A 14655-nucleotide genomic window follows, 5' to 3' on the forward strand; every position below is an offset into this window, starting at 1 on the left:
GCTAATATGAGTGTATTAAAAACCAGAATTCAAGTTAAAGGAATGGAAGAAACAGCCTGCAGGAAAAAGAGGCAATGGTTACTGGAATAAACACACGTTACACTTTGTATCTATAATAAAATCAGCATTAAGTTTGTAACAGGTCAAGTGATAACAACGCCTTTCCTGAAACATTTTGTGTTTTCTAGTGACTGATTTGGTGCAGTTAGCTGACACGTTTCATGTAATGATGGAAGCTGTTTTGTTTGAGACACTATTGTGACTGTGCACACTATGCTACAATGAATATATTTTAATTGCCACTAAATTTAATTTTAATTTCCAGTTTGGTGCAAAATTAATTTTTTTGATTGGTTTGGAACAATATATAGTGAAGGAATTTGGTCCTGTCGTAAGTTAAATGATTTCATGCTACATGGATTTGTTTGAGCAGATAAATCAGTTAACAGAAAAAATTAGTAGCCTGATCATGGCCATTGCAACTATGGTTGAGTCACAAAAGAACTGTCAATGAAAGTAGGCAGCACGAGTGAATCACAAAATCAATTGTCAGCACAGCCATTTTGGAACAAGCTATATAGGTAGAAGCAGTCGAGGAAATGCCAACTGAATATGAATATACAATTTTAACACCTAATAGAAAATGCTGTTTAGAGTTGTTTTTTTCCCCTTTGCAAATGTATGTTCACAACACAATTTGATTGGTTGCATTAAGATACCCAAGGCTTTTTTTTTTTTTCAATGACACCAACTACTACTTTTAATTACTATCCTTACAGCCCTTTTCTGTAGTTTGAAAACTGTGTTCATGCTTTGCTCATTTTATGTGCATATCAAAACTCCATAGCTATGAACTGAATGTACATGGAAATACTGTCACCACAAGACACTAGCTATTACACACTGCTGACATGACACTAAGGACACAATATGCTGCTGATATTCTCCTTGGCAGTATCTTGAAGTGCCACCTACATCAGTTAACAATCAACATTCATCCCTAAAAACTTTGTGTTTGCTACACAGTAAATAGATTTATCATTTATGCTATGGTGCTTTCTCTCTCTAAGCTAAAAGTTATGCTAATTGTTTTCTTTATGTTTGGTTTTAATTTATTACATACCACCAAACTGTACTCATTAACGACAGCTTCATTACATTTAACATTAACTTATTACAAACTGTTCAATTGTACACATTAATGATGGTTTCATTTTCCTTCTCATCTAGAAGTTCTAGTGTTTTATTGGAAACAATAATGTTCTTGCCATCAGGAAAGAGAATTCTTCCTCCGTGTATTACACTGTTTAAAAGGTCTATGGTCTATATTAATAACATAACTGGTCATAATTAGAGTATATTAACATTAATCATAATTTGTCACTGTAGTTTAGAGACACAGCATACAGTAACTACTTCTGCTTGTGAATGTGTAACCTGATTTTTTTGCCACATTCATGAAAGCCCTCCTTGATGATATTTACAGAAAATAATGTGTGAACGAATGCATTAATTCAAGAAGTATGCATTGTACAGTAATTTATCACATATGACACACTGTATTCAGCGGTGAAAATTTACTGTAAAGGGCATCGGATGATTTATGGAGTTAATTTTTATTAAGTCGCCTTTTCTTGACACAATCTTACTAGATACAACACATAACCACAATTTGGTAACAATTTTGTCACTGCAAGGCAAGCTTTTCATTTTTGAATATAGTTTTTACCTCTACGGATCCCTCTAGTATCACAGAAGTTACTCCCTGATGTCTGAACACAAGTTTTCTCACCCTGTAACTTCTTCTTGTTAATGTTTTCCACATATTTCTGTCCTTGCTGATTGTGTGGAGAACATCATTTCTTATCTGACCAGTCTACCTAATGTACAGCGTCCTTCTATAGCTCCACATCTCAGACACTTTGATTCTCTTCTTTTCAGCTTCCTCCACAGTCTGTGGTCAGAAATTTCGTCTGCAAAATAAGGACCATGTTTAATTCTAGTAGTCATCTTGTTCTAATCTGCATTTCATGTTATTCTTGCTTCACCTGTCATATGTTATTTTGCTCCCACGGTACAAGAAGCCCTTCACTTCATCTACTTTGAACATCCCAGTTTTAATGATAATTTTGTCACTAAACCCCAACCACATTTCTGCTACTCCTCGTCAGTTTCATCTTCCTTCTGTTAACTCTCAGTGCATATTCTGTGCTCACTAGACCGTTCATTTCATTCTGTATGTCCTGTAAGTCTTTCTCACTTCCACTGAGAATAAAAATGTCATCAGCAAGTCTTATCACTGATATTGTTTCACCTTGAATTTTAATCCCACTTCTCAGTCTATCTTTTATTTCCATCATTGCTTCATTGATCTACAGACTGAACAATAACCCAAACACTTCATTCTTGGTCACCATTCTTATTGTTCCTTATTGGTTGTTACACATATTGTGTATTACCCATCTTTCCCTAGTTTCCACCCATTTTTTCGGAGAATTTTGAACATCTTGCACCATCTCACATTGCTGAACACTTTTTGTAGGTTGGCAGATCCTATGAAGGTGTCTTCATTATTCTTAATTCTTGCTTCATTTATCAAGTGCAATGTCAGGATTGCTTTTTGGTGCATTTACCTTCCCTAAAGCCAAATTGATTGTCACCTAAACGATTCTTGATTTTATTTTCCATTCTTTTGCATATTATTCTCATCAGCAACTTTGAGGCAAGAGCTGTTAAGCAGATTCTACTATAGTTTTTGTGCTTTTCTGCCCATGCTATTTTAGAGACTGTGTGGATGATAACTTTAAAAAATTCAGATGGTATGTTTCCATTCTCACATTTTCTACACACCAACTTGAATAGTTTGCAGCATTGACAAGTACAAACAATATATCTGTCATCGTAAGTTCTTTGAGTCTGAACCTAATGACCCAGGCCATCTTGTTTGTTCAGTTTGCTGCATGATTTGTTGTAATGTGGACATCTGTAGGAAATATACTGATCCTTACAGAAATCAATGTGTTTCTTTGGGCTACAACCCAACAGAAATCCCACAGTGGTGACCCCAAGTAAGAATTTGCATGTCGTTTCCTCGTAGTGCAAGTATTTTCATGTCTACCGTGCCGGCTTTGTTGATGCCTTCGTTCGTTCCACTTGGCCGTGTATCCTGCCATGCAGCACGAGGATATTGAAGCTCCTGCACCTAAAACGGGACATTTTGTCACTTCACCACCACCTGGATTCTACAACACGTTTCCTGCAGTTTCATCACCTCAACACTTTCGCCATTCGACAATGTGACACGTGACTGCAGACTCAGGCTTTGCCTCTCTAGTGATTGTGCATCGACATGTGCATTTCAAAAACATTAATGAGGAGAGCAAAGTTCCTCCATTTCATCATGCTGACATGGATTCTGCAATTTCGTGCACAAACTATGTATCAGACGGTTGCTGCCCGGGCGACTGTTACAACAGTGTCGTGTGCAACATCACCTTTGTTAGGACAGACGATGTGTACTGATAGAGCTCCCATGATGTCCGAGCACTTCACCACTTCACCAGTTTACAAAGTGGACAATGCCCAGTGTATATCACAAACAATTGAAAGACAGTTTCCGTCCCTCGTGACCATTCGGCCCCTCAGTGCACTTTACTGTCCCCCACCTGGTGTGAACAGTGTGCCGTGTAGGGTGATACTAACTGTGGTTTCTGCCCCTCCAAACATGCCCTAGCTCGTCATGTCAACAACCCGGTGGGAACATTTTACTGTGCTGCTCTGTACACGTCCGTTATTCAACCTCACCACCAAAAGTAAACTTGCAGGGGATTTCGGCTGCAGCCATTCCTCCACTTGCTTTTCACATGGCGCCGGCTGTGCCTTCTGCGGTGGGACTACCGTGCTGCGAACATTGCAGTGGACAGTTGTACAGCATCATTTCCTGGTACTTCAATGCCATTCTCATCTCCTCTGACAGACTGCTCGACCGCACCCTACGCAGTGCCTGCCGGTCCAGCATCCACGTCATACGAGTGATACGAGGGACTCAGATACAGAACTAGCTGCACCTTCATCACCACCACTAGGCCGCTTGCTGAGGCTGCCTACGCTATCTGAGGACAACCCAGCAATCCGGTTTGTACTGGCGGAGACCTTGTTCTAACTATACCACGTAACCCATGACAATTCAAAATTCCTGTGCTTCACGACTCAACTGCACAGGCACACAGACCTGACCTGTGACCTATTTCTGACACCGCTGCTAATTTCAAAGAACGATTTCACAAAACAGACTATCATCGAGTGCTCTCAAGTTCCCCACAAGAGGTTATTCTGTGAATACTGTGTGAGGAACATCTCAGCGACCGCACCCCATCCCAGCTTTGGCGCCGGCTATGCCTTCTGGTCAGTAAGCAGATGATGCTGGACAAAACTCTGTGGTTGGTGTGGTTATCAAAACTGCCTACAGATCTCCAGGTTCATCTTCTCGTAAATACCCTTGAATCCATCGATTCGCATTTGCAGATGGCTGACCAGGAATTCACTCACTCACCAGTGCCACCAGCTGGAGCACAAGCAACAGGTTGGCACTCCTGTACCAGTAGCTCACCCGGCCACAGGCACGGGCAGGCCACGTTCTGCCCCCCAGACTGCTGCGCCACCTGGCACCCTGCATGTGCCCTCTCTGCCCACCGAACCGCTGCCTGCACCGACCACTCCAGTGTATGAACCCAAACACACAGAGAACGATTGGCCACCTCCTCTCCGAACATACTTTCACTGTTGGTACCACACAGTATTCAGCTACTATGCAAAAAAATGCCACCCCTTATGCAAGCATCCAAAAAGCCAATCGTCTGATAAGTGGCAACCCATGCTACATTCCATCCACACCTCCATCCTATTGAATGGCTGCCTTAACGTCAAATACATTATTGGACATTAAAATTGCAACACCATGAAGATGACGTGCTACAGACGCGAAATTTAACCGACAGGAAGAAGATGCTGTGATATGCAAATGATTAGCTTTTCAGAGCATTCACACAAGGTTGGCGCCGGGGCCGACACCTACAATGCGCTGACATGAGAAAAGTTTCCAACCGATTTCTTGTACACAAACAGCAGTTGACCAGCATTGCCTGGTGAAATGTTGTTGTGATGCCTCTTGTAAGGAGGAGAAATGCGTACCATCACGTTTCCGACTTGATAAACGTCGGATTGTAGCCTACCGCGATTGCGGTTTATCATATCGCGACATTGCTGCTCGGGTTCATCGAGATCCAATGACTGTTAGCAGAATATGGAATCGGTGGGTTCAGGAGTATAATACGGAATGCCGTGCTGGATCCCAATGGCCTCGTATCACTAGCAGTCGAGATGAAAGGCATCTTACCTGCATGGCTGTAATGGATCGTGCAGCCCCGTCTCGATCCCTGAGTCAACAGATGGGGACGTCTCCAAGACAACCATCTGCACGAACCGTTTGACAACGTTTGCAGCAGTGTGGACTATCAGCTCGGAGACCATGGCTGCGGTTACCCTTGACGCTGCATCACAGACAGGAGTGCCTGCGATGGTGTACCCAACAACGAACCTGGGTGCACGAATGGCAAAACGTCATTTTTTCGGATGAATCCAGGTTCCGTTTACAGCATCATGATGGTCACATCCGTGTTATGCGACATCACGGTGAATGCACATTGGAAGCGTGTATTCGTCATCGCCATACTGGCGTATCACCCAGCGTGGTGGTATAGGGAGCCGGAGCCATTGGATACACGTCTGGGTCACCTCTTGTTCGCATTGACGGCACTTTGAACAGTGGACATTACATTTCAGATGTGTTACGACCCATGGCTCTACCCTTCTTTTGATCCCTGCGAAACCCTACATTTCAGCAGGATAATGCATGACCGCATATTGCAGGTCCTGTACGGGCCTTTCTGGATACAGAAAATGTTCGACTGCTGCCATGGCCAGCACATTTTCCAGATCTCTCACCAATTGAAAACGTCTGGTCAACAGTGGCCGAGCAACTCGCTCGTCACAATATGCCAGTCACTACTCTTGATGAACTGTGGTATTGTGTTGAAGCTGCATGGGCAGCTGTACCTGTAAAAGCCATCCAAGCTCTGTTTGACTCAATACCCCGGCATATCAAGGCCGTTGCAACAGCCAGATATGGTTGCTCTGGGTACTGATTTCTCAGGATCTATGCACCAAAATTGCGTGAAAATGTAATCACATGTCAGTTCTAGCATAATATATTTATCCAATGAACACCCGTTTATCATCTGCATTTCTGCTTGGTGTAACAATTTTAATGGCCACTAGTGTGTTATTCTTTGAGTCGCAGCTTCCTCATGGACACCGGCGCTGACGTCTCAGTCGTACCTAAATCGATGGTTACATGCCCCCTCACACACACACACACACACACACACACACACACACACACACACACACACACACTCCTGCAAGCCATGATCTCATCTACCCTCCAGACCTGCAGCTCCATCAAGCTTCAACTCTGTCTCTCTAACGGCCTCTCCCTCCCCTGGATCTTCCACGTGGCGGACATTGCAGAACTGATCCCGGAAATCAACTTATCACATCACCACCTGTCTCCAAACATTGTTCGAGGTTCTCTATTTCACCACACCTCTAACTCTCACATCCCATGTGACCATGCTCCGCCAACTGCTTGAAGTGTAAACGCCGTTAACTGTTTTGTGAATCAGTGCATGACTCTCGTGAGAAGGACTTGGGCAACTGTGAATCGCGTCCTGGTGGGAAGTGCCAAGACATGCGCTCTCTACTGTGAGAACGCCGTTTTGAAATATCCCATTGTATGCGCTGAGGATGAGCTGCCCACATCAATTGACACCGTTCAGCAGCATCGACACCCGAGCCTTCATCCGCCGCACCCGACAGCTCTGCTGACAACAGCACGCAGGTTAGCAAGACCACACCTATCTCGTGTGACTCAGTGACTCCAGTCTCAACCACACAGTGTTACCACCCCATCAAGTGTGTTCTGCTCAACATCTCTCTCACCTCTTTCGCAAACTGACACTCTTGCACCTTACAACAATCCACCTGTCTGGGCTCTGACCACACCCCCTGCCGCTGCATGCGCGCCAGCCCAGTGTTGATAAAAACTCCCCCACTCTCACACCTCCTCACACGGCTCGCTCCATAGCTCCAAACAAGCTAGCAACGCCGCTACTGCCGAGCGTGCCTGTGTTGCACACTATGGGCAATAGACAGCCTCTGCGCACATCACTGACACCCGCCTCATGCTCTGCACTCGCAGACTGCCATCTGCACCGGCGTAAAGATAAAAAATGTGACTTTTTCATTGCCATTCCTCACTCGAAAAGACAATTATGCTGCTTCCAAGCCATGCGGCCCTAATAAATCGATCAATACCACACCCCACCCGCACACAGTCATTGAACATTCAGTTTCCCCCATCACGAATGGAACTGTTCATCACATCGTCACGTCCAAGGGCCCACCTTTCCGCCACAAGACTTGCTGTCTTAACCCACTTGAGTTACACTAGGGTCGCCAGCAAATACAGGAGCTTTATGAGGTGGGAATTTTACAGCCCTCCAATAGTAGCTGTACATCACCCATACACTTCACCCCTAGACAAGACGGCTCCTTTCGTATGTGTGGCGATTACAGACGCTTTAATGCTGGAATTGTGATGGACAATTACTCAATACCAAACATTTCCGACTTCACTCATCTTCTCGTGGATGCTACAATTTTCAGTGAACTGCATTGTAAATGCACTTATCACCAAATCCAAGTTGCACCAGAAGACATTCCAAAAACAGTGATAATCACGCCCATTGGGTTGTACAAGTACAATTTCATGCTACTCGGGTTAAAAGGCATTGCTTTATTGACTCGCTCTTACTTCAGTTCGACTTCTGTTTCGTATATCTCGATGATATCCTGATCTTCAGTAAATCAGCGCAAGTTCACAAACGTCACATAACTATAGTAAAGGACATTCTCTCTTCAAACAGAGTTGAGATCAACACCGACAAACTGCAACTGCGCCAACAATCTGCCCAATTCTTGGGGAACACAGTCTCGGCCACCAATAATCATACCCCTGAATCAAAGGTACAACCAATCTTATCCATGCCATGCCCTATCACATACAAAGAGCTACGTTGGTTCCTGGGAACCCTAAACTACTAGTGTCATCATTTGCCTGCAGCAGCCAACACCCAGGCTGCCCTCACTAACACCATCGCCGGCAAGCAAACTAAAGGGATGCATCCTATTCCATGGACGGAACCAATGTGTGCAGCCTTCCAAGCCCTGAAAGACTCTCTCGCACAAGCCATTACCCTCGCTCATCCAATCTTGGATGCTGAACTCTTCATCACCACGGATGTCAGTGACTCTGTGGTAGGCGTGGTCCTACAACAATGCCGCAACAATGTGGTCACGCCACTTCAGTTCTATTCAAAGAAACTTTCACACACCCAAAAGAAATACTCAGCCTTCGGCTGCGAACTTTTAGCGGTTTATGAGCCAGTGAAACACTTCCACGCCACTGTCATGGGCCGACCTTTCCACATCCTGACTGACCAGAAACCAGTATCAGATGGCATATGCAACCCCCTGTCGACACCCCCTCCCTCCTCCCCCATCACTTTTGGCATTTCGATTTCATCTCTCAGTTCTCTACAGACATCCGCCATATCAAAGACACCGACAACATCATTGCAGATTTCCTTTCCCACATTAACACCATCTCAATGGTCGACGACCCTTCCTACCTTGCATCCCTACAGAACCAGGACAAGGATACACAGCAACTTCTCAACAGCACCTCCACTATGCTGTCTTTCACCAAAGCAAAATTCACCGGCATCCAATAGGAAGTCTGGTGTGACTCCTCCACTAACACCCTAGAACCCCTCATCCCCAACCCCCTCCACCTTCCAGTTTTTGACAAACTAGATTCTCTAGCACACCCCAGAATTAAGTTATCGACACGCATTGTGTCCAAATGATTCTTGTGGCGAGACATGAAGTGTGATTGTCAGATCTGGCCCCGGAACTGCATCACCTGCCAGCGCAATAAAGTCACCAGGCACACTGTTCCACCTGTTCGCAAATTTGACATTCCACCTGGCTGCTTTCACCATGTACACCTAGACCTCATCGCACCCTTTCCCCCCCACAGAGGGCTTCTGTCATGTTGTTTCTTGCATCGAGCATTTATCTCAGTGGGTAGAGGCCACACCTCTCACCAACATAACCATCAAGACAACACTGCAGTGTCACGACAGTCTTTAGACCAAGCCCCTCCCGTTGGTACTCCTTGGCCTACAGTCATCGTACAAACCAGATATCAAGGGCACCACAACTGAGATCATCTATGGTGAAAACCCTGTCCTCCCTGGGGAGCTGTTACAACCTATCTCCCCCGACAATCCCACCCCCCTTCCTGACTTCATAAGCCACATTTTGTGAAAATTTCCATGACCCCTGTCTAGCCATACTTCCCTTCCCTCCGACCCCCCCCCCTCCCCCCCGCTCATACTTGCCCTCTGATCCTTTCATGCAAGTTCGTTTTTCTCTGTGATGACAGTGTCCGGGCCCCATTTGTCCCACCATATTAAGGCCCATACGAGGTCATAAGCCACCCAGCTAACACGATGGACATCCAGATTAAAGGTTTGCCACTCACTGTTTCTGTCCATTGTGTGAAACTGGCATGTCTTTCATGCCTGACAACATTATGCACCTCCCAGCACTGAGGACTCACATTCAAGCTATGCCCCCTCAAAGCTGCCACTGCAGCCCTCACCTGAACATGCATCTGTATCACCATCAATGCCGTTCCTCAGGTTCTCTCTACCTCCTCCCCCCTAACCCCCCTCTATTGGTTCTGCAAACCGACATCCCACACAAATTTGTGAAGGAGATCACCTTCCTCATCGATGACAATCACATCTTCATCGTGCTGCAAGACAACTCACCCCACCCGACAGGAGATCTGGTTTGTCAGTCGATTGCTGGCTTCCGCCTGCTCCCACTTGGGGTCAATTACATGCTCCTCCGAGCTACGGTAAACCCCCTAGGGAGGGTCACAGTTCAAATGCTGCCAGCCAGTCATGCGGGGGGGACAGTCCTTCCCTACACAACTTCATCTTCACATGCGGGCCTACGCCTCTTCCATCCACATCACCTACAGGAGTTACACATCTACCTCCCAGCATGGTCCCTGCCAAAACAACCTCTGGAGATGAACATCCCCATCAGATCACTGCCGTCTCCATCACCGCATTCACCACCGGACACGCCCCCCTCTTCCACTGCACTCAAACTGTGCACCACACTGCAGAGAGCGGTTTTGTGGCATTGAGAAGTATGAATGATATATCTCCGGCATTGCAAGTTCTTTGACTCTGAACCTAACGGCCCACACCATCTTCCTGGTTAAGTTCACTGTATCATTTGTTGTAATGTGGATGTCTGTAGGAAATATACAATTCTTACAGAAATGAATGTGTTTCTTTGGGCTACAACCCAACAGAAATCCCACAAATTGTTTGGTTGCCACATCCTCCAGACCATTTAGAAATTCCAAAAGAATGTTAGCTATTCCTTTCATCTTATTTAATCGCAGTTCTTCTATATCTTTGTTAAAATCTGACTGTAGTACTGGACCACGTATGTCATTCCATATTGATTCTCAATTCTTCTATCTCATCATCAGACAGTACCTCACAGTCACAGAGGACTTTAGTATACTCTTTCCATCCATCTGTTCTCTCCACCACACTTAACAGTGGAATTCCTCTTGCAGTCTTAATGTTGACTCCTTTGCTTTGAATTTCATTCAAGGTTGTTTTGATTTTTCTGCATGCTGAATCTGTCCTTCTGATGACCATTTCTCTTTCGATTACTTCACATATTTCCTGCTGCCCTTTCGCCATAGCTTCCTGTGATACTTATTTATTTCATTCCTAAGTGACTTATATAGCTGTATTCCTTTCTTTTCCTGAGCATTGTTGTACTTCCTTCTTTCATCAATAAATTGAAATATTTCTCCACTGTTATCTTCCTTGTAATTGTATTGTCCTTCCAACTTCTATGACTGCCCTTCTTGGAGATGCCTCTTCAACTGAACTGTAGACTGCTGTACTCATTACAACAGTATATACAGCCTTATAGAATTAAAATGTACATAATCATTCCTCAGTATTTCAGTATCCCACTGCTTCATAGTTACCAAATTCTAGTCTGTGTCTATATCTGCTTCTGGGTATGCCTTATAATCCAATATTTAATATCAGAATCACTTTCTGACCCAGATGTAATCCAGCTGGTATCCTCCCAAGCATTTTCCAAGTATACTATCAACTCTTGTGATTTTTTAACAGTGAATTTGCTATTACCAGTTGAAATTGTGACATGAAAGGCACATATATCACTGTGTGGTATTTGATTTTTTTTTTTTTTTTTTTTTTTTTTTTTCTGATTGTCTCGGCTATTTTTGAGGAGAGTACATAATTTGCCGACTCAGAAAGAAAGCTTCACATTATCTTGTTACAACCAAGTGGGCCCTCATGTTCACCCCAAGGTCTCACTTGACGACAGGAGGTCAGTCACAGAGGCTCTGAAGGAAGGATGTGGGTCCCCAAACCACTGCAGCTTGTAGACATCAGTTGGACTCAGCCCTGGCTCCACACTTTGTCAGCAAATGTAGTTTGCTCCTTCAAATGCAATCTGCTCCTATGACACTACATGCCCCTAGTGTATAGTGAGAGTGACAGTCATGTTCCTGTAAGCAAATCAACAAACAGTGCCTTCTCTAACAAATACTGAATTTAGGATGAACTGCGGAAATCACAACCAAAAATCTAAAATTATCATAATCTCCACATAGACAGTCTTGGGCTTGAAATGCAGTTTTATACCCTGGTGCAAAAGTCTGTGACAGGCTGCCAGCAGAAATGACACAAGAGATTGAAAATCCCCAATATTTGAAAATAAAGTAAAAGAACACGTCATTAGCTACTCTTAATATTCCTTATAATATTTGCACTCAGAGTTGTAAATTTACGTTAACTCTAACATTGGTATTCAACAAATCTTGTTTTAACTCTTAAATATTCTACTGATAATGTTACATTTGGTGTTGTTGTTGTCATCATCATCGTCTTCAGTCCGAATACTGGTTTGATGCAGCTCTCCATGCAACTCTATCCTGTGCATGCCTCTTCTTCACTGAATAACTACTGCAACCTACATCCATCTGAAACTAATTACTGTATTCATCTCTTGACCTCCCTCTATAAGTTTTACCTCCCACACTTTCTTCCAATACTAAACTGATGATCACTTGTTTCAGCCAGTGTGTTTTTAACTGATCTCATCTTTCAGTCGAGTTTTGAGGCAGATTTCTTTTCTCTCCAGTTCAATTCAGTACCTCACCTTTAGTTATATGGTCTATCCCCTCTGACTTACAGCATTCTTCTGTATAACTACATTTCAAAAGCTTCTATTCTCATCTTGCCTGAACTGCCTCACTTTCATAAATGGCTACACACCTGACAAATACCTTCAGAAAAGGCTTCCTAACACTTAAATATATTAGATTTTTTTTTCTTCAGAAATGCTTTTCTTTGCATTGCCAGTATACATTTTATATCCTCTCTACTTCGGCCATCTTCATTTTGCTGCACAAATAGCAAAACTCATCTGCTACTTCTCATAACCCATTTCCTAATCTAATTCCCCGTTATTTCCTGATATACTTCAACTACATTCCATTACCCTTGTTTCACTATTGTTGTTGTTCTTAGTCTTATATCCACTTTTCAAGACACTATCCATTCCGTTCAATTGCTCTTCCAAGTCCTTTGCAGAACTAAAATGTTATTGGCAAACATCAAAGTTTTTATTTCTTCTCTCTGAACGTTAATTCCACCTCTAAATTTTTGTTTTGTTTTGTTTCCTTTACTGCTTGCTCACTGTACATCTTGAATAACATCAGGGATACGCTACAACCATGTCTTACTCCCTTCTCAATCACTGCTTCCCTTCCATCCCCTCAACTCTAACAAAAGGCATCTAGATTCTGTACCAGTTGCAAATAGCCTTATGCTCCCTGTATTTTACCCCTGTTATGTGTAAAGGTGCATAACTATACTGTTTCAAGTATTAGATAAAAACGCCAGGTGAGTGGGAGAAGAGGATTCCTCCTAATACACACAAATATACAGGCAATAATCAAGTAGCAATTCCCTAAATTATTAGTGTGAATATATTATCATACTTAATTTGTTGTTAGTATACTATAAAGAAGCAGGCAGAAGTAGCTGCTTCTACAAGTTAAGATGTAATCTCACTCACTCCTCATTCCTGAATTAATGGTGGAATTCACAGAATGCTGTGAGAATGAACGAGTGAATGGTTGAAAAGCATAAGGCAATTTCTAGGACTTACTTGTTCAAAATATTTTTTCAGTTTTTATAAATAATGCATTCAGCAACATTTGAGTGCCACAAGCCTCTTAATTTATCTTATGTTGCTCATTAGGACAAAATTATGGCCATAATTTAAATGAAAGGCGACTGTTTTGGACATAAAATCTGGCAAATCAATAGGAGATGGACTAAGGAATATCTATGCTAGTTTTCAAGACACAATAAGAGGCCAAGAAGATGACTTAATGAAAGAGGGACAGGCAACATTAGAAAACATCTAGGAGCAAGTGATATTCATTTTCCCATTATACAAGAAACAAGTCACACACATTCTAAAGTTGTTTTCTGCCATCCGTGTTTTTCATTATTGAAGAAATACATGAAATATTTTATGACATACGATAAATGGCAAAGTATTCCGTGTGGGTAAACAACCATTTTATAAACATAATCTTTGATAACCCCAGGTCACTTCTCAAACATCTGTGTATATTATAGAAGTGTTGTACATAACTCATCTACTGAGATTTGTGTCTTGGTTACTATGTAAACCCTGTTCTCCTTGCCTAGTTTCACTACCTTGTCAAGGAATAAGTTACCCGTCTGTACTCATTACAGTTCATATTATTTTGTCTCCTATGATATATAGCACCTTGCCAATCATTATATCTGTATCTGTTGTTTGGATTTGGCTGGTTCTGGTAGCTTGGTTCCTAGCCATGGCCACCTGTTTTTTGATAACCATTGTTTCCCCAATAACTGAAATTTCTCTGCTTATTATCTGGTAGTGACACATTTGGTTGCCAATGGTGGCTGTTGTTCTTGTTGTTATAATGGTTGTATCTATTGCTTTGGACACATGACCATACATTTCAATTGTCTCCTTGCCCTCAGTCATCCTCATGTATGAGAGCTATGGAATCCAATACCGAGAGAAAATACGCAAAGTCAGTTCAGGTACAGTAATAAATTTTCTCACAAATTCGGAAGCAATCTACTTTTCAAGATTTTTAACACATCTACATGTGAAAGATATGTTGTTGTTGTTGTTGTGATCTTCAGTCCTGAGACTAGTTTGATGCAGCTCTCCATGCTACTCTATCCTGTGCAAGCTTCTTCATCTCCCAGTACCTACTGCAACCTACATCCTTCTGAATCTGCTTAGTGTATTCATCTCTTG

Source organism: Schistocerca serialis, chromosome 6 (genome assembly GCF_023864345.2).
Source record: "Schistocerca serialis cubense isolate TAMUIC-IGC-003099 chromosome 6, iqSchSeri2.2, whole genome shotgun sequence".
Taxonomy (NCBI): domain Eukaryota; kingdom Metazoa; phylum Arthropoda; class Insecta; order Orthoptera; family Acrididae; genus Schistocerca; species Schistocerca serialis.